Source organism: Rhamphochromis sp. 'chilingali' (genome assembly GCF_963969265.1).
Source record: "Rhamphochromis sp. 'chilingali' genome assembly, chromosome: 7".
Classification (NCBI taxonomy): domain Eukaryota; kingdom Metazoa; phylum Chordata; class Actinopteri; order Cichliformes; family Cichlidae; genus Rhamphochromis; species Rhamphochromis sp. 'chilingali'.
Window position 1 is genome coordinate 21695738 of NC_137934.1, and position 20113 is coordinate 21715850.

Genomic DNA, 20113 nt, shown 5'->3' on the forward strand with positions numbered 1-20113 from the left:
ATGTTTCAAGTGAGCTTTGAGCGGAAAGTGAGCTTTTGAAAACTGTCTGAATTTGTTGCTTGCTGCATTAAAATCTTTCCATTGAGTTCCCAGCTTTAAAGATCTCAGATACTGAGAAAGTGTCCTTGAATGCACCAGCAGCGGATTTTCAAAGCGGTCCCCGCTCTCAGCAGCATTACTACACAACCATAATTTCAGTTTTCCATAAAAGCCAATACCCCAAACACACTTTAAGCTGATTTTGACAGCATGCTGAAGTGAACTGAGGGTAATCAAGCAGCGCCAACAGGACACAGAGAAGCGGCTCCCTGAAATGAATCACTTCCTTTCATTTACTGCAGTAAAAGCCCCGTAATTGCTGATATATTTCACTCTAACATCTCACCCTGTGGAGGAATCCTCAGCAGACAGGATGACATGTCAGCCTGTAAAACGTCACAGGACCAAATTAAAAAGACTCTTTCATTCCTTTTACACCAACACACAGCTATTCAGAGCTAGAGCAGGCTCGAGAGTTTCCCAGCATGCACTGGGCAGAGGTCACACAAAGCTAAAAACAAAAACATTCATAGAAACACGTATGCAAGGTTTATAAAGTCTTTGTTCCTAAGACGTTTTCCTACTGTTGACTTGTTCGTACTGTTAAAGGTTAATTCAGGATAGTTTTACTGTAGGGATGCAATGATAATTTTAAACGATCATTTGGGCTTCTGACAACTTCGGTAAAATCAAGATTAAAAACATCATCAATATAAATATCACAATTGAATCATTTTTTTCTAATCCCTGTTTTTAAAAAAAAAATTGAATTCTGTATGACGTTTTATAACTTAAACTCTACATTTAATTTAAAAAACGGTGGGGAAAATGGATTTAATGATGAAATGGAGAACTTTTATTTATTTATTTAGAATAGCAGTTCATTTTGAGTTTGATGCCTGCAAAAAAACTCAAATAAAGTTGGGGCTGAGGCAGAGTTTTCACTGTGTTGCATCAGATCTTCTTTTAACAACATTCTGTAAGTGTTTTGGGAACCGAGGACACAAATTTGTGTAGTTGTTAAAGCTGAACCCTTTACAGTTCTTGCTTGATGTGGGAGTTTTTCTGGTTAAATGTTCAGAGTTTTGTTTGTCATCATTTCTGCTCCAAAACGCTTCTAATGTTTCTATGGGGTGACAGGTCCAACATCCTGGATCATATCCATATGCAGACACTGCACCCTCCTCTGCCATACAAACTGCTAAGGAATGGCTCGAGGAACACGACAAAGAGCCCAAGGTGTTTAACTGCCCTCCAGTCTCCCAAGATCCCAATTAGCATCTGAATGCTTGAGGCGTTAGAGTAACCCTGATCCATGGAGGATGTCTTAAACGTGCTTTTTTTTAAATTTGCCTCCCACTTTAAATACCACTGCAGACCACCATATACACTACGACAATAGCACTCTCCTGGAAATTATTCATGGCCGATGCAAAATACTGCTCCAAAAGAGCCGAGCCTGTTAAACAGGCCTCCAGATTCTGATACTCTGTCTTTGGCATGGGCCAGAACAAGCCTGATCCAGGGAGACTTCACCCCACAACCCTAAGGAATATATCCATTTCCTAACGGACAAGAGGAGCTTGGTTGGCACACAGAGGATCTAAACAAAAAGGCAACTGGTTTCAAATGCTGGAAGACAAAGGTTTACCAGTCAATCTAAGCCTGGGTATTAACCAAAAGAATGAGATCATGAGACCAGTACCGTGAGAGTTGAGGCTCAGGTGTGAAATTGATGGTTTTCAGGGTTTTTAGTGGTTTTTAGCATTATTTTTTTTTCTTTATCATTTATCATTTTTATCATTATCCCGTGTGTTATGAATAAATCTTCTTTTTTGGTACCAGTACTGGTTTTATTTTGTTGTATTTATCCGCGACAACTTAAAGGCCAGTCCGTGAAAATATTGTCGGACATAAACTGGTCCGTAGTGCAAAAAAGGTTGGGGACCGCTGCTTTAAAGGGTTACCTCTGCAAACATAGTTTTATATGCCCACTAGGAACCAACCATTAATGCGATGCTTGTGATACACGATGATCAAGTCATTTTGCCTCTGGTTTTAGAGTCAGACAATCCTCCTGCGTGTCTCTCCTTGGTGTTTTTCTGAGAATATCCAGCTGGGAGGAGACATTGGGGTAAACCCAGAACTTCCTGCAGATCTGACATGGGAGTGCCTCGTGATCTTCTAAGAGGAACTAGACAACAATGCTAGAGGAAATGACATCCAGAGGACAATGCTCAGCCACTACAACTGTAACCTGACTTTACATGAGCAAAACAAACTGGATGAATGGTTTTAACCTCTTAACATCCACTAGTATAGTTTGTGTTAGCCACACAACAATTAGGCAAATAAAGTGCAACACATTCAGTTTGGTCTTGCAGTGTTTTTTTTAACAGATTTTTTCCCCCTTTAAATCCGTAATTAGGAAAAACTATATATAACTATAAAAGTATATAAAAGGTGATTGTGAAATAAACTCTGACGCTAACCCTAACCTTAGACAGATTACTGAAAGATGTTATATAAGTCATCTCGTCTGTGAGCAACTTGGGATCCCCCCAGGAAAATGCTGCTTAGTCTGCTGCCCACATGACCCAACTTCAGATAAGAGGAAGACAATGGATGGAAAAGTGGATTTTTTAATGTTGTGGCTGATCCATAATCCATCTAATAGCAGTGGAATACTAGTGTGGACAAAAAGTGAGTGAAATCCCAGGAGACACACTTACTGTAACCTAGTTTTTTCAGCTCAGCTCTTTTGTCTTCTGCCGCTGAATTTCTGTTGTACAAACTGAGCGGAAAATTGTGTTATTATCAATTTGTCATCAGCTCACTGAGTGTTTCTGTGCTCCCTGTTTTCCCAGTAAATAATGGCTCCTAACACCAAAAGAGGAGGTCATATAATATCAGTGTACTGCATCTGTGCTTATTGAAATAACCCGGTGCACTCTCAAACACAGAGCTTGTATTAATGTCCAGCTCTGTCCACTTGCTGCCTTGACAGTTCCCACTGCAATCAGCTTTAAGTTGCAGGGTTTGATTTTCAGCCTCCACTTCAGCTTCCACTTCAGCTCTACCAATCAGAGACGCTGAATCACTTTCCTGTCATTCAAATAACCTTTCATAGAGAGAGAAGGTGGTTGACTGGAGTCAAGAAACACTAAACTGACTGAAGATTATGTTTTCTCTGCTTGTGATTAGCATGGTGAGACCCGAGAAATCCCCCTCTCTGTCTGTTTAAAAAGGCAACAAACACTTCTGAAGCCAAACTCACCGACGAAGCATTTCTGAATAGCCCTGCAGCTGTTGAGGTTTTCACTCCTGTGTGCATTTTTCTTTTTATCTCCACCTGTTCTGAGGGTTTTGAACTGAGACACTCTCATCGGTCGTAACAAAAGAACGCACAGAAAAAGCCAAACTGCATTTTCATGCCTCAGTGCCTGAAATAAAAGCTCAATAAATTAGAGCTTTTCACTGTTGTTTTGACGGATTAACCTTCAAAATGAAGGCAAAGACAAAAGGCGAGCCAACAATGTGACAGCTGTTCAAATATAAATTTGCGACGTGCACTGTTGATGAAAAGCTTGATTACACAGGAGTTTCTAAATGCTACGTGTCCCCAGGATTAATCCTTTTTATGCATCCCATCCACTGCTTTTCTAGAAGTCACGTTTGCTGCCTCTTCATTTGTCTGAAGTTGAGGCAGATGTGAGGTGGGGAACGGTTCCCTTTTGGAAACTCCCAAAAAGTGATTATACCATCCGACAGAATAATGAAGTGTTCTCAAAAACACATTTCATTGAACTATTTTTGTAAGTGGCAGTTAAATAAGCTGGCCCCTTATTCCAGCATGGAATCTAAGAAATCTTCATTGTCAAGCTACACTGCTTCTTTCAACAGTATCACGCTTTCTCGCTTGACACAGTGTGCAAGGTTGGAGCCATGTTGAGTTTTCCCCAACCTGTGGTGTCCCTCGAGGCTTCATTCATGGTCTTATTCTTTTCTGAACTATACCTGCTTCCTTTAGGCTCTACTTTAAAAACGGATGTCATTCTATGCAGACGATACTCTATTACGTTTACTAGTAAAGTTGAAGACCTAGCAATTGGTTTTACATTGTTTAGGGGCCCTAAACATCTGGATGTCCATAAACCTTAACAGCAAAACTGAGGTTCTGTTATTTGTTAGTTCAGACATTGCCTGTGCTCCTGATTGAAACACTATACTTGTCACGGTTCTGGGTCCGTTGGACCCAGTATTTTGAGTTTATTATGTTTTGGTTTATTTCTGCTTCATGGATTGTTTTCTTCTCGTAGTGATGATGATGATTATTATTTCTTGTTTCTGTTTATCCGTGCTTAAGGATTTGTTCTCAGTTATATCTCACGTTTAGTTTAGTTCAGATTCCATGTGTCATTCTGTCTGTCTCTCAGTGTAAAGTCTGCATGCTTGTTTAGTAATTCATGTTTCCTGTTTTATTGTGAAAGTCTTTGTCTTATGTTAGTGTGTGCAGCTTAGCTCCCCCGTCTTGTTAGCCCTGATCTCTCCCAGCTGTGTCTCCCTCCTGTTGCCGATTCCCCCGTTACTACCCTGTGTATATAAGCCCTGTGTTTTCCCATGCTCAGTGTTGCGTCGTACCCTCAGAATTATGCCTGTGTGTCCTTGGTCTCAGTGTTCCATCCTCACTCCATGTTTGTTTTTCTGCCAGCAATAAAGCTGAGGTTTTTTTGAGTTTCAATTCTGTGTTCGAGTCCTGCATTTGGATCCTCATCTCTGCCTGCCCGCACACAGAGCCCTGACAGAACGACGCGACCAGTAATGGATCCAGCGGACTCACCGTGGAAGCGCAGCTCCCGTTTTGACGGGACTCGGCTAGCGCTTGGAGGGCCTCCGTGCTGCCGTTCCTCGCTGGCAGCCTACCCTTCGGCCCACTCGTCTGCTTCCTCCCCGCGGACGCCCAGGTCTCGCAGAAAACGCTCCAGCCGGTCCCGGGAGGATTACTACGAGCCTGCAAGCAATCAGCTCACGCCTGCACAAGCCTTTTACAAGATGTTAGGGATTATTATCGTGCCACCTGACTCACCCAGCATTTCCACATCGAAGCAGGAGCAGCCACAGCAGAGTCCTCCCTCGTCACATTCCGCCAGCGCCGCTCCCTCTTCAACAGGGAGGCAGCGAACACGCAGCCAGCACTCACAGCTCCAGCAGGAGCCTGGGATTCAGCTTAAACAACCGCCTAGGGTGAGTGACAGAGTCTCCCTTCATTCGCCTTTTTTGTCAAGGGATAGACAGACTGTTTCCCCCAAAGCTGCGAACGCCAGCTACATGAACACTACAGCTCGTGTTTCTCCGGTTCGGGAAAATAAGAGTTTTCGTTTTAAGAATGACTATTTTCCCATTGGTTCAGAAGACTGTGCGCCTGATGTTTTTTCAGATCCAGGAGTTAAGACTGTTCCGTCTGGATCTGTTTATTCTGGAGCTATGTTTATTCAGTCAGCTGCCCGTCCGCTTTCAGCTCAGTCACCTGCTCGGCAGCCACCTGTAGCTCAGTCTCCAGTGTCACCTGCTCAGCAGCCACCTGTAGCTCAGTGTCCTGTGTTTCCTGCTCAGAAGCCGCCTGTAGCCCAGACACCAACTCCACCACCACCACTTTGGCCTCAAGCTCAGTCAGCCGCCCGGCCTCAAGCTCAGTCAGCCGCCCGGCCTCAAGCTCAGTCAGCCGCCCGGCCTCAAGCTCAGTCAGCCGCCCGGCCTCAAGCTCAGTCAGCCGCCCGGCCTCAAGCTCAGTCAGCCGCCCGGCCTCAAGCTCAGTCAGCCGCCCGGCCTCAAGCTCAGTCAAATCAATCTAAAAGGAACTGTGTTTCATCAGTTTGTTCTAAGCAGAGCAACAAACCTCATGATAATGTAATCATTCCTAAAAAGCTGGCCAGTTCAGAGACTGTGACGCGCTCCAGGGCCTCCCCAGAGGCTGAGTTTCAGCCCTCAGCCTACTCTGGACCCCTGGAGGCTAGGAACCCAGCTGAGGACTGCACCCGGCTGTCACTGCCTGAGCAGAGTCAATGCTCTGGGCGGCTGAAGTCTGCTATGTGTTTGCCAGAGGCCCGTGCGCCTGCTGGTCCTGTTCTGTCCCTGCCAGAGGCCCGTGCGCCTGCTGGTTTTGTCCTGTGTGTTCCAGGGGCCCCTGTTCCCACTGGTCCTGAGACTGTTCTCGCTGGAGGGCCCGAGGAGCCCGTCCAGCCTCCTCCCTCGTCAGCTGGGGGGCCCGAGGAGCCCGTCCAGCCGCCTGCCTCGTCAGCTGGGGGGCCCGAGGAGCCCGTCCAGCCTTCAGCTCCGGTCTCATCATCCTCGCCCGCTGCGGCATCATCATCAGCATCATCATCCTCGTCTGGTCCAGCCTCCGCGTCTTCATCCTCGTCTGGTCCAGCCTCCGCGTCTTCATCCTCGTCTGGTCCAGCCTCCGCGTCTTCATCCTCGTCTGGTCCAGCCTCCGCGTCTTCATCCTCGTCTGGTCCAGCCTCCGCGTCTTCATCCTCGTCTGGTCCAGCCTCCGCGTCTTCATCCACGCCAGCTGCAGCCTCCGTGTCTCCACCCATGCCGTCGCCTGGTCCGGCTTCGCCTTCAGCTTCACCTTCAGCGTCGTCTGGTCCAGCCTCCGCGTCCTCATCCTCGTCTGGTCCAGCCTCCGCGTCCTCATCCTCGTCTGGTCCAGCCTCCGCGTCCTCATCCTCGTCTGGTCCAGCCTCCGCGTCCTCATCCTCGTCTGGTCCAGCCTCCGCGTCCTCATCCTCGTCTGGTCCAGCCTCCGCGTCCTCATCCTCGTCTGGTCCAGCCTCCGCGTCCTCATCCTCGTCTGGTCCAGCCTCCGCGTCCTCATCCTCGTCTGGTCCAGCCTCTGCATCAGCCTCACCTGGTTCAGCCTCCGCATTCGCTTCAGCGTCGCCTGGCCCAGCTTCGGCTTCAGCCTCTGCCTCATCTGATCCAACCTCCGCTTCGCCTGGGGCTGCATGGGCCACGCAGCCTTCGGGTCCCCTCCTACCACCTCCACATTGTCGGTCATCTGCCAGGCCGCTTGTTGGGCATCATCACCACCGTGGCCGCCCTCCGGACTTCTGTTGCCGCCACTGCCTTCCGCGTGGCCGGCCTCCAGGCTTGCATTCCCGCCGCCGTTGCCATCCGCACGGTCGGCCCCCAGAACTGCTTCCTCGCCGCCGTTGCCGTCCGCACGGTCGGCCCCCAGAACTGCTTCCTCGCCGCCGTTGCCGTCCGCACGGTCGGCCCCCTGGACTTTTTGTAGACTCTTGGTGAGCTCTGGTTTCGTTTTGTTTTTGATATGCTTTCCTGCGTTTTTTGGACTCTGGTGCTCCTTGTTTTTTTTTTTTGCTTGGGCCTGTCCCTCCATCCTGGACCCCCTCCGCCCGCCCTGGCCTGGTGCTTTGTTGTGCTTTTGTTGTTTGGGGCTGTCGGGAGCCAGCCCTTAGAGGGGGGGTACTGTCACGGTTCTGGGTCCGTTGGACCCAGTATTTTGAGTTTATTATGTTTTGGTTTATTTCTGCTTCATGGATTGTTTTCTTCTCGTAGTGATGATGATGATGATTATTATTTCTTCTGTTTATCCGTGCTTAAGGATTTGTTCTCAGTTATATCTCACATTTAGTTTAGTTCAGATTCCATGTGTCATTCTGTCTGTCTCTCAGTGTAAAGTCTGCATGCTTGTTTAGTAATTCATGTTTCCTGTTTTATTGTGAAAGTCTTTGTCTTATGTTAGTGTGTGCAGCTTAGCTCCCCCGTCTCGTTAGCCCTGATCTCTCCCAGCTGTGTCTCCCTCCTGTTGCCGATTCCCCCGTTACTACCCTGTGTATATAAGCCCTGTGTTTTCCCATGCTCAGTGTCGCGTCGTACCCTCAGAATTATGCCTGTGTGTCCTTGGTCTCAGTGTTCCATCCTCACTCCATGTTTGTTTTTCTGCCAGCAATAAAGCTGAGGTTTTTTTGAGTTTCAATTCTGTGTTCGAGTCCTGCATTTGGATCCTCATCTCTGCCTGCCCGCACACAGAGCCCTGACAATACTGAATCCTTAGTAAAGTGCTTTAGTGTGACTTTAGACTAAAATAGACCCGCAGGCTCTCAACGTCCTGAAGGGAAAAGTAAACAACCCTTCTAAAAGTAAAAAAGGTAAAAGATAAACTCTAGGCAAATAACTCTAAAAGTCAGTACTGGTATTTAACTTGACTTGAGAGGGCTTGTCGTGTTTTTGTGCAAACAAACTGCCCCTGAACTAAACATCTGCCCTTTTATAGTGGATATTTTGGCATCAGAAGCCATAATTCAAACCTTTTATGGAAAGGTCTACAGATATATGACAACATTTCATAATTCACAGAATCCATGTACAAAAAAAAAATCATAAATTGCAAATATGACCTTAATCTTAATTCAGGTCTGTATTATGTTCCTAATTGGTGTCCGTTTTTAAAGTATTTCTGTCATTGGTTGATACAACCATTTACTCCTGGTACAGGACTTACACAATGCAGTGTACAACAAAGTCATCTGTTTCTAAAAGGGTTTTAAAACAAGGATCTCAATCTTATTGTTAAGAAATATGTTATTGTAACCCTGGTTAACATAGCTGTCAAATAAAAGCCTGTTAGTAAAAACAGTCATAAGAAATATATTACAGGTGATAAATAGTCAATAAATAGATCATAAAGGTTAAACTTGCTAATTCATGGTGTTTTTATGTTAAGTCAGGTAAGATGGCTAAAATATGTGTTCAGACTCTTATTGTGAAAGGGCACGCTGCAGCGTGACTCCTGTGACCAGCCACACCCAACCGGGTTGTTCCTTCCTTTTGATGCTGTAGAGCATATGTGTCAAACTCTGGCCCGCGGGCCAAATTTGGCCCGCAGCCTAATTACATTTGGCCCGCGAAGCCATACCAAATTACTATTAGAGCTGGCCTACCGGTATTATACAGCTAATATATATATTGTTTAGTATTAAGCTTTGCTTGTTCCATATTCAGTTTTTCAGCAAAACTTGTTTGAGTCCATAAGAAGAGATTCATTCTTAAATCTGGAGGAAGATTTTTTTTTTTCAATAAATATTAATGTTAGCCCGCGACCTTGTTCCAGTTTTAAATTTTGGCCCACTGTATATTTGAGTTTGACACCCCTGCTGTAGAGGGAGAAATGCAGACAGTCCTTGCGGAGCTGCTGCCTAAACAAGTGAAAAAAATATTCAACAAGCCAGAAGTCTACATAAAGCCATTTTTGTACTCTGGAGAATGTATTTTGGTCTTTCCAACCTGTCCTTGCCTTAGTGACATTCTGAACATAACTGAACGGGACTTGGCCATTAAGGTTTGGATTGGGAAATGCCGAGCTAAAATCAAAGCTTGATTCGCTGAGCAAGAAACAAGATGGTGAGCCACCAACAGACCGATTGAACTGTGCTGAGCAGGAAACGGGAAAAGCGCCCCCTACTGGAGGTTGCGCTCTTTCGCTGAAAAAAAAAACTGGTAGGATTAATCCATACACCTCTGCAAAAGAACAGTTGACTCTCAAAGCACCGGATAAGCATTCAGAGTAATTCTGGGATTAATAGTTAAAGGACACAGAGACAACTTTTCTTTTTTTGATTGTTTGTTTGTTTAAGGGGTTATTCAGCCTTTTGCTGAATTGTTTTCAGTTTTTTTTTTACATTTTTTTGTTCTTTGTAACTTATTTTCTGGTCTGTGGTCTTTATTACACGCTACACTCATTACTACTCTAGTAGTCGAACCTAGCTGGTCCTAGTGTACTGTAACGAAGTTTTACATTATGATTACCACATTCATGAAGTTCACCACAATTCAGCATTATGGTTCATGTTTCAGTTTTTTCACATTCTCAGAGAAAAGAAAAAATCTGCCCACACATGTTTTAGATAGATGGAATAAAACTGAATAGTTTGTCGATCAATGGCAGTTTTTACCATATCTGATATTTATCAGATGTCTTTTGATGACCTGCAGGTATACACAAATGCTTCCATGCAGTTTCTACAACTGATTTCTATTCAGGTCTAAATTAATGGTCTTTTATTGGATCTGAACTGCTGTCTTCAAGGGAAAAGTCCTGAGATTTTTTTTTATATCCACTTTAAAGGCAAATGTCTTCAGCCTTAAAGGAAATATAGTTTCTATTTTCTTTGTACAGATCCTACCCTGCACTAGACTTTGAAAAATGAAGGTAGAGAGGAGCCCAGCTTGTTAAATGTTATACCAGAGGACCTTAACCAAATGGCAATATGAGACAAGTTAGGAGTATAAATCCTCTCATTAACTAAAATGCCAAACAGCAGACGATCTATAAGAAATTTGAGTAAAGTTCTAGTATTGCCCTTTCATAAATCTGACGGAGAAGTAGAGCTAATAAAAAAAGGTTAAAATCAATTCAGCAAATAGATCTTCAAACACCTGGAAAATGTAGACAGGTTCAGTTTTTTTCTTTCCATCTCTCATTGCTTCTTCCATTTTGTTTCATCCCTCTTCTCTTCCCATTCTTCCCTCCATCTCAGCCGCTCTGAAAATCAGACTTTCACACCTGAGTGAGCAAAACGTTTCTGCTACATATCGGCAATCAAAGTATATTTTCCCTGGTAAAAGCGCAGCTCCTTGTTATCTTTGTGCTTGCTGTTGTAAATGTTAATGGGTCCTTCAGGTAATACTCAGTGGGAGCAGGAGCAGCTTTTGTGTTGCTCACAGTGACTGTTTTCCTCCACTCTACCCTGCAGAGTGCTCTGTTATGTAATGTCTCCTCGGGTTGGTCCTCAGGTTTCTTTCAGGACCGATCTGATCAAGGATGTTCTGTGCTTCTCCGATTTAGGCTCGACTTTTGGGAAAAAGTAGAAATTGTTTGTTCGATTAGAGCAGCAGGAGACTTTGTCCTGAAATAACTTGGGGTCAACACTTTGATCATTTCCAGTTTTTGTCCTGAGTGGAGCCACTGTCCTCCCACACAGAACAATGCTGAGGCTACATTCTTCATCTGGAAGTAGAAGTGAGGTCTAAAAATGCTTTGGTTCCTGAAGACCACAGGAAGAGTCCGATAAGAACTGATTAATAGTAAGAGTTTACACACAAACACTGAATTTTCTCTGTCACCAGTTGGTTGATGAACATTAACTGCCCAATGATAAGGCATAGAGTCCATCTATTTCAAACAGAATCTAAATCTTTGTGAATCCCATAACAGGTGTATTTTTCTATTAACTCTGAGGTGTCAAATGGGTTTCATTTATTGCAGCTTGTTGATGGATACCAAAAGTATTAGAGACAATCCCAAATGAATTCCAACTTCTGCTTCCAGTTCTTGTTTCAGTAATTAAAGACCTATGCTGTACAATCATCCCACCGTGGAAAAAGAACAGTTCAACGAAATCATTAAAAACAAATTACCATGAGATATGCATGACCACAGCTGTATTTATGGCAGTTTAGGCAAATATGTAAATATGGTATATGTCACTGATACATTAAGGTGAAGACCATAGAAAGCCTTCAGTTTCTCTCAGTACATTTGAAATTGATGAGCTGTCATGTGATGAATACCAACCAAATTCCATTAAAAAAGGCCTTTTTTACTCAAAAAAACATTTTAAATCCAACGAGTGTATCAGCAGTCTACATTTTGACATCTGAAAGTTAAGTATAATTTTAGTTGACAGCTGGAAAACTGATAAAAAGCTCAGATGTACTTTCACGGCCCTCTTGTATAATTCAGAAAGACTGAATGTTCCTCTGTAGTGAGAAGAGCGTCTGTGTTTCCAGCTGACAGCGATCACAGTCTGGCTGTTTTACACACCGAGTGATCAGAATAAAATAATTTGGAAAAAAAAATTAGCTTGACGTCCTGAATTTCAAATTCTGTTTCAGAGGCTGAAAGAGAAGGAAAAAAGCACAGCAAGTTGTCGAGTGAAGGCTAAGTGAGAAGCACGTTTTTACTTGTGCTGACAGTTTGCCTTCAGCCTACATACACACTTCCACCTTGTTACAATAGAACTGGCCTAAAGCCAATTAATCAGGCACTTCAGATATTGCCGTTATTATTGGAGGAGTCAGGAGGGGAACACCGGGTTAGTTTTCCTGGACTCGAGGTCAGAAAGGGGTCTTCGTACCTTTAAATATTTTTTTTTCTTTGGTGATTGTTCTTTAATCACGTTGTTGTGTTTTGTTACTCAAGTACTTGTCCAGCATTTCATTCAATTATTTTTTTAATTCTGTTTAGTTTTCTTTCAGTTTATATCAAGTAGTTGAGTTCTAGTTAATTTTTTCACTAGTTTCAGTATTAAATTCTCTAGTGTATTTATCTATGGGAGAGTTCTGCAACAGCAAAGGTGGCAGCAGAGGCATAACTTCCAAAGGTAAAAATTCGACTGGTGATTCTATACATGCATATTCAAAATGACTAAAAACAGCCATGAAGAGACTCAAAATAAGCCCAAAGAGAGAAAAAATGGCTTCCTCCTCCACTACTGACAGGGCGCCTCAGCTGCTTTCACTGCAGCCAATAGCTGCAGGATGTGAGCGCTGTTTGAATCACGGCAGCAGAAAAGCTAATTCACTTCTTCTTCAGACCTGCAAACATGACTCAAGATTTGCAATGTTGTGGCATGAATGTGAGCCAGTGAGGAGTGTTTTTTATGCTCTTTATAGACTGAGATATAAAAAAAGAGACTTCATTGACCTTAAATATGCTGGAGGAACCTAAATGAAGAGGTGGATGAACCAGCAGAAACGGGGTCCTATATTAGACTGCAAATGAATGAGTGTCTGGAAGTGTTTTAAAATATCACACTTGTCCTTTTTTTCTTGTGTTAGTCCTTTTACTACAAATCCTGTCCTGAAGCAAACAGCGATGTAGCAGCATCAAGTCTCCGGATCGACAGTTTCTCAACACACACATCTGAAAACTGATAGATGATCCAGGATAAATAAAAAATAAAAGACTCACTCCATGCAGTTACAGGCTTTTATCCAGGCAAATTACTCAGTTGTTGAATCAGTTGTTGATGAAAATAACTTACAAATTTACTTAAATGCTTCCAGATTTTAGGTTCAGAATATAATGTCAGTGCTCCATAAATGTATGTTCAGTCATAATAAGACAAGCCATCTTCTTACATCATTTTCTCAGGTGCTATGATACTGGCCTAAGATTGAAAACACACTTTCATCTGGATATTTGTTTGCTTGAAGCGGCTCTAATTGTTTTTCATGTAAAATCCACAAAGCTCAGTTAGAAGATTAAGAAAAGACCACATAATGTCCTAAAATCACTGCAATGTAGAATACTGCTCAAATGTCTTGAACCACCACTAATGTCTTTATAATTTGCTTTTAGGAAGTGTGACTTGTAATGTTTTTAAAGTGCTCTTGAGTAATAGTTGTTCAGAGTTTCTTAAGGACATTGATGGCTTTTTCATTGATTTTCAGTGTAGTCCTTGAACCTGACAATTTTCAGAGGACTAATAGTGGGAAACTTGGTATATCTCAGCATTGAGTGCAGTGTTCAAGTCGAAACTGTAAGACAGGAAAATACAAAAGAAGTACCAGGCCCAAAAACTATCTACAGCAGACAATCATTACCTTAAAGTCATGTGTGTAAGAAATAAGAAAAAACTGAAGTTGATCCATCTACTGTTTACTGAAGTCTCATTGGAAATGGTCTCAGTGGAAAGCAGCTATCAAGAAACCCTTCTTGAATAAAGGAAACAGGGAGAGGAATTCCAGAAGGAGGTCCAACAGTGAGCGTTTACAGCCATCTGTAAAAGATGGTGGAGGCTCTGTTATGGTCTGGCTACATTTGAGCCAGTGGTGTTGAAGATCTTGACAAAAAGGGATGGAATTATGAAGAAAGTACCAATAGATTCATTTTTCAGCATAACTATGATTCCAAACAGACTAATGTAATAAAGGCATATCTGGACAGAAAAGCACACAGTTGAACAATATCATTCATGGATTGGCCTCCCCAAAGCCTGGACCTCAACATTTTGAAGAAGTGTGGGATCAGAATAAAAGGCAGAAACATCCAAAGAAGAGCTTTGAATGTCCTTCAAGAAGCCAGCAGAAATGTTCATGAAGACTATTTTAAAAAAATTACAGAAAGCTGGCTCAGACAGTTCAAACTGTGCTGAAGAATAAAGGTGATCATATCAAATATTGACCGTCAAGTTTGTTAGAATGTTACAAACTCGATTTCTGTATGCTCTCAATATATTGTGTTTCTAGCAAAATGAGTGGTGGCTCAAGTCTTTTGCACAGTGCTATAAAACCACTAAAAACAACAAAATGACCTCAGAAAAACTAAATATGTCTCTAAAAGAATGAAATGACCAAAACCAAACTGACTAAATGACAAATGACTAAGTAGCCTCATAAAAAACACCCCCCAAAAAATTACCACAAAAAGACTACAATGACTAAAATCAGAGTCAAAGCACAAAAAATAGCCAACAGTGAGAACAAAAAGATTAAAATCAGTCATAAAACAACTAATATTGACTCCAGAGACAAAACAAATGACTAAAAAAAGACTCCAAATGGACTCAAAGGGCAAAAATGACTTAAAACAAACTCAAAACAGTCTCATAACAGCTGAAAGTGACAACAAAGAGTCAGAAATGGCTAAAAGCAAATCCATCATCGCTTCAAGTGCAGAGAGGAAACCTAGTAATATCAAGATAGATTTACTCACCTATCGTCAAGAGTCCCATCAAACTTTTCCACTGTCCTTTACTGAGTTCGACTGGTCTCTTCTGGTCTTTCCTGATTCTGTTTTGGTCTGGGTTACTGGTCCGGTGATTTCTTTGGTTTCTGGTCCTGGGGCAGCCTGGTGCAGCCTGGGGTGCCTGCTTCCTGTGTCTCTGAAAGGTTTTGATTGGATGAAGATGTGGTGTAATCCTGTAGTAGCAGTCGGATGGGTGCTTTCTGCAGCAGATGGAGACCTTTATATTGTAGTGCCTTTTGTTGAACCCTTCAAACTATGAAAGATTTTGTGTTGTAATACTGTAGTTAAAGTGTAGTAATCCTGCAGGGGAGTGAGAGGTCTCAGGGTTTCAGATTGTGTTCTGGGAGCTGCCCTGCCCATCCTGTAGAAAGGGAGGAAGAGAGATGAGGAAGAGCGAGAGGAAGACGGGTGGGAGGTAAAGGCGAGGGAGGCCAGGATATAGAGGGGGAAAAGAAGGAGAAAAAACATGTTAGGAGATGGTGGAGCAGTGTGAATCAGAAGTGGGTCAGACACAGCTGCATTTCACGGAGGCCATTTCAGGTTCACTTAGTTACACAATATGAAGTTGTTAGCATGGCAACAAGGCTGCAAACCTTTTTTCCTTATCCACTGCCATGCTGGCAGAATTATGTAAAGTTTTACATATTGATTTATTTCTCAGTTTCTATTCTAAGCCGAGTACAAAGAAACGTGAACTGGCTGAGGGCCTCACTGCAGCAGCTGAAGCTCGTACATGCTAGCAGGGTTGATTAGCTGCTAGCATGTACGAGCGAGCCAGTGCATGGACTGCAAACTGACACTCAAAGATAACCTTGAACCATGAGACTTAGCATCAGGGAGCCAGTCGCCAATTATTTTACTCATTAAGTATTTCTCTATTACATTTGGTAAGTAAATTCTGTTTTATTTTTCTATATTACATTTATAGAGCTATTTTACCATACAAAATGAACTCCATTTTTTTCCTGTAAATTTTTAACTTATTCCGCTTTTTAAAGTCTTTGGATTTAGAGCTAATTTAACTAGTTTCAGAGAGAAGATGAACTGCAGAACTGCACCAAAACCCAGCAAGGATTATTTTGAACTATAAGTCAAGCATGGTACTCTAGTAGAGTCCAAGAATAAGAATATGGAGCTGGAAATGAGCAAAAGGTTATTTCAACTTACACTTGTCCTTCTATTTTCTTAACCAGCAATCCAACAGTTGCTTTAATTCGGTTTATTCGATTAATTCGGCTACATGCACTGTTGGGGAGTAACGTAATACATGTACCGGCGTTACGTATTTAAGATACAAAATATGAGTAACTGTGTTCCGTTACAGTTACCTTTTCAAAAGGTGGTATTCAGAATACAGTTACTTTGTTGAAATAAATGGATTACATAGCGGTCTTTTCTTGTTTCATATATTAAGCTATGCTCTCTCTATTTTTGGTAACTCCACGCTGGTGGAAACCCAAACAACACATGCATGCCTTACCCAATGTCCACCTACTGCTACTCATTTTATATTAAGATTTAAAAATCTAGTTGGTATTGGTATGGTGAGTAGCCTTCAGTAATAGTAATGAATCACACAGCAATAGTACATTCATGTAGTTGTAAAAAGCATGATAATACATGAAGCAATCCAAAGTATTCAGAATACATCACTCTCATTCAGTAACGTATTCTGAATACGTTACAAAATACATTTTGGGGCATGTATTCTGTAATTTGTAGTGAAATACATGTTAAAAGTAACCTTCCCAACACCGGACACATGCCAGTTTGACTTGTGTTGATCTGGAATTGAGAGCTGAATACAGACACCAGAATGGCTGGTTTACTGGAATTTCTTATGCCTGATCATGATAGTGCTGGCAGGAAATCTCTATTCCCGTATCCAACAAACCTAACAAACTGTCCTGCAAACTCTTCTGTGATTCTACCATATATTACAGGTTATTCACCCTGATACTTTTAAAGCTTATGTTGTCTCCACTAGTCTGTTCATATATATAGTCTCCGATGTGTCCTGACTGATGCAGCCACCAAGATTGGGCTTTCTTTTATTTATGTATTTTTTACAATTATTTTATGCATTGCCAGCTTTAACTTATCAATGGTGGCAGAGTGCTTGAGATTCAGATACGAAAGACCAACAACATATGAAGATCAACATCTGACTCAAATTTGGCCCTACAATAAAGACCAAAGTTATGCATGACCAAATCTGAAAAACAGACTGAGTGGGAGTAACCTCTGGTAGCCTGTTAGCTTATGGTAGCCTACTTGCAGGCAGTTGGTGGCTTGCTAATTGCTAACAGCATGCTAGCCAGCTGGTCTGTGTGGGTCTGTCTGTAAAACCGGAATGTGTCCACAGCAACGCAGACAGCAGGAGGACATGTTGCAAACAAGAACACAATTTAAAACAAGTAAAGACAAAGATTAGAAGGACTTCCTCTGACTCACGCTTCCTGTTTCCTGTCTGGGTTGCCAAGGAAACGGATGTTTGCCAGGAAAAAGCTGAGAACCTGGACTTCACTGATAACACACAAACACTCACATTTAACTTCTATCTTTGTGACAGACCCTGTTGAAATTTCCTTAACTGCAACTTGATTTGACATTAAACCCTCAAATAGGCATGTGATAAAAAGACAAGCCAATGATGGTATAATAATAATTATTACATTAGTCCTCATAAAAACAGCTATACAAGAACACAGACATACACATACACAGCTTTTTAACATTTTATGCCCCATCACTGAAAATTTAAGAGGCAACCCAGAGGGCTGAAAAATGAAGCTGAAGAAAAATTGCAATTGCTCTAATGTCCACTTGAGGCAGGCTTCTTGAGTACCATATTCCCATATTTCTGCATAAATCAATAGATGGAAGAGGATATGACATTGTGCTGGTTTTGTTATTAGGAAGATTGTAAAAGACCTACTATATTATTCAAGTTAAGACGATTTGAAGGAAGAAAAATTGAGAAAAAATCCTGACCTCTGGGATTAAGACACAGATTGTGTTTAAATGCCTGAATGTAAATGTTAACTATAAAAACAGAATTCAGACAGACTAGACTCAGAATACATGCAAATTTGATATAAGGTCCAGAAGCCCTGTTATAGGATCATACATTAACCCTTTAAGACCTATAGAACCAAGTCCGCCAGAGCTTATATTATATTTTTACATGTTGTAGAGCCATTTTTGGGAGCATTTCAAGTTGCTATACATCAATACAACCATTACAGCCTAAATTGTAATAATATGCATGCATTAAGTGCATAGTAATTACATAAATGGCAAAAAAAGTGCAATAAACTGCAAAAAAATTTAAAATTGTTTTTGTTTTTTAACATATATTTCTAGTTAGAGAAATTTAAGAGGCTTATCCCTCAAAACTGTAAATACAAAAAAGTTGCACAAACTAGTTTCCCACCACAGGAAATTTATTTTGAGTGTCTTCATAGTTTTATTTTTGAAATACACCAATTTTTATACACTGCAGGAAAAACGAAAATAAATATTATACTGCAAATTTGCAAAAAAGCAGCACATGCATCAAAATAAACTATTTCCAGCAGTGCAATATGAGTCCTAAGCATCCCAGAAACGATACAGAAAGTCATAAAGTCAAACATAAGTTTTAAAAACACCAGTATAAGCTCATGAGGCCCTGATGGTAAAAAAACTACATTTCCGCGAAAATGACGTCACTTCCGGTTTTGGGCAGGTCATGGCGGACATGCGATAGTTCACGCTGATGGACGTAGGAAGTGTTATGAACAGCTGATCGGATCGGCAAAGCGAGTTTCTGGAATATTATGTTTTTGTTGCTGCAAGTGCTTTTTATGCAGTTTTTGCAAAGCTATATGTGGAAGGAAACTGTGACCTAGGACAAGCTGATGGCATAAGATGTAAGTACAACTCCTCCGGTCTCATATGCAAAAAAAATTATTGCGCTAGCTCACGTGGTTGCTGTGCTACCGGGATTTAAAAATAGTTATGCAAAACGGAGCGTGCCCGCTCTGACCGGTTTTAAAGGGTTAATACTCACAGAGTAATAAAATGGAAAAAAAGGTTAACACTAAAAATGTATATTTCTTACTATATTTTTTTTTACTGATGCTCATCAGGTAAACACCAAGACAAACGCTACTGAAAAAGTTTAGACCCTCCCGCTATTCATCCAGGAATGTTGATGTTGTTTCCAGAGAATTAACTGGGCGATTGACATCGATTTCATCCAATCACATTTTCCTAACTGTAACCTGATTCTAACCTGAAACCCCACTAAACTCTGCAATAACATTATTACCCAATAAAATGTCCCCGCACTCACACTAGTTCTCACAGCTGAACAAGAACACATGCACATACACATATTCTTGTATATCTTCTTGAGGTCCCTCATTGACAATTGCTTTGATGTGACTTCATTTAAACCTGAACCATCAAACAAGCCTCTAAGAAAGCGAGGACCTGACAAAATGTCCTCAGAAGGTCAAACGCTTACAGAAGTCCTCACATTGATACCTGAACAAGAACACATCCACATATTCTTCTATTTACATCTTTTTGAGAAGCCTCATTGTTATTTCCTTAGCTGTAACTACAGAACAGAACTAAAAGTACTTAAAAAAAAAGGTCTAATACTCACAGTCCGAATAAACATGGACGAACAAGACCACATTAATTGTGTCCTAATTTGTATTTGATATATTTCACATCCAACATGAAGTATTAAAACCTGCTGTTACATTATGTGATGAACACATTACAAATCCCCCCCAAATCCTGTGTGGATTAAACGATCTTTGGAGATTTTTAAAAATATTATAGCCCATCACAACACCAAACGCAGCACAGCATGTACCCTATTTACAAGTGTTGTCTGTACATGTCTTTTCTGTGTCATCGAGCTCCATTGTTGTCCAAAAAAACCATCAGTGAGCTGCACTGTTGCTCAGAGAGAAAGACTGTTCCTTCTATTTATAAATGTAGACACTAGAGTTTATTCAGAGACGACTGCAAAGACTAACAGTAGCGATCACTTTCACGTCTAATTTAGGGTTATAGTTACCCTTTAGGCCTGTAGTGAGTTTGCATTGTTCGCCTGCAAATCAATCACTTCATGAATAATAACAAACAGGCGTCTTGTAGAGAAACATACTGGGATGATTACTGTGGGATTGTTTTGTTTTTCTGATGGCCTTTATGAACCACAGATTTGACAAAACCAACTGAAACTTTTAAGTGCTTTTAACGGTTTGAGTATGTGAAATCTGAATATAAGTAGGG

General features: G+C 41.6%; 1 protein-coding gene across 6 annotated transcripts in view; it reads right to left on the minus strand.

Annotated features, from left to right (window-relative positions):
• shank3b (SH3 and multiple ankyrin repeat domains 3b) overlaps nucleotides 1-15176 on the minus strand; it is a 59482-nt gene extending 44306 nt beyond the window's left edge. For 5 of the 6 annotated variants that reach the window (XM_080887536.1, XM_080887538.1, XM_080887537.1 and 2 more), the window contains exon 1: nucleotides 14783-15176. The gene's annotated coding sequence lies outside the window, so the exon portion shown is untranslated. The remainder of the gene's footprint in view (nucleotides 1-14782) is intronic. The other variant, XM_080887540.1, reaches the window with a different exon arrangement.
• Nucleotides 15177-20113: the final 4937 nt, after the last annotated feature.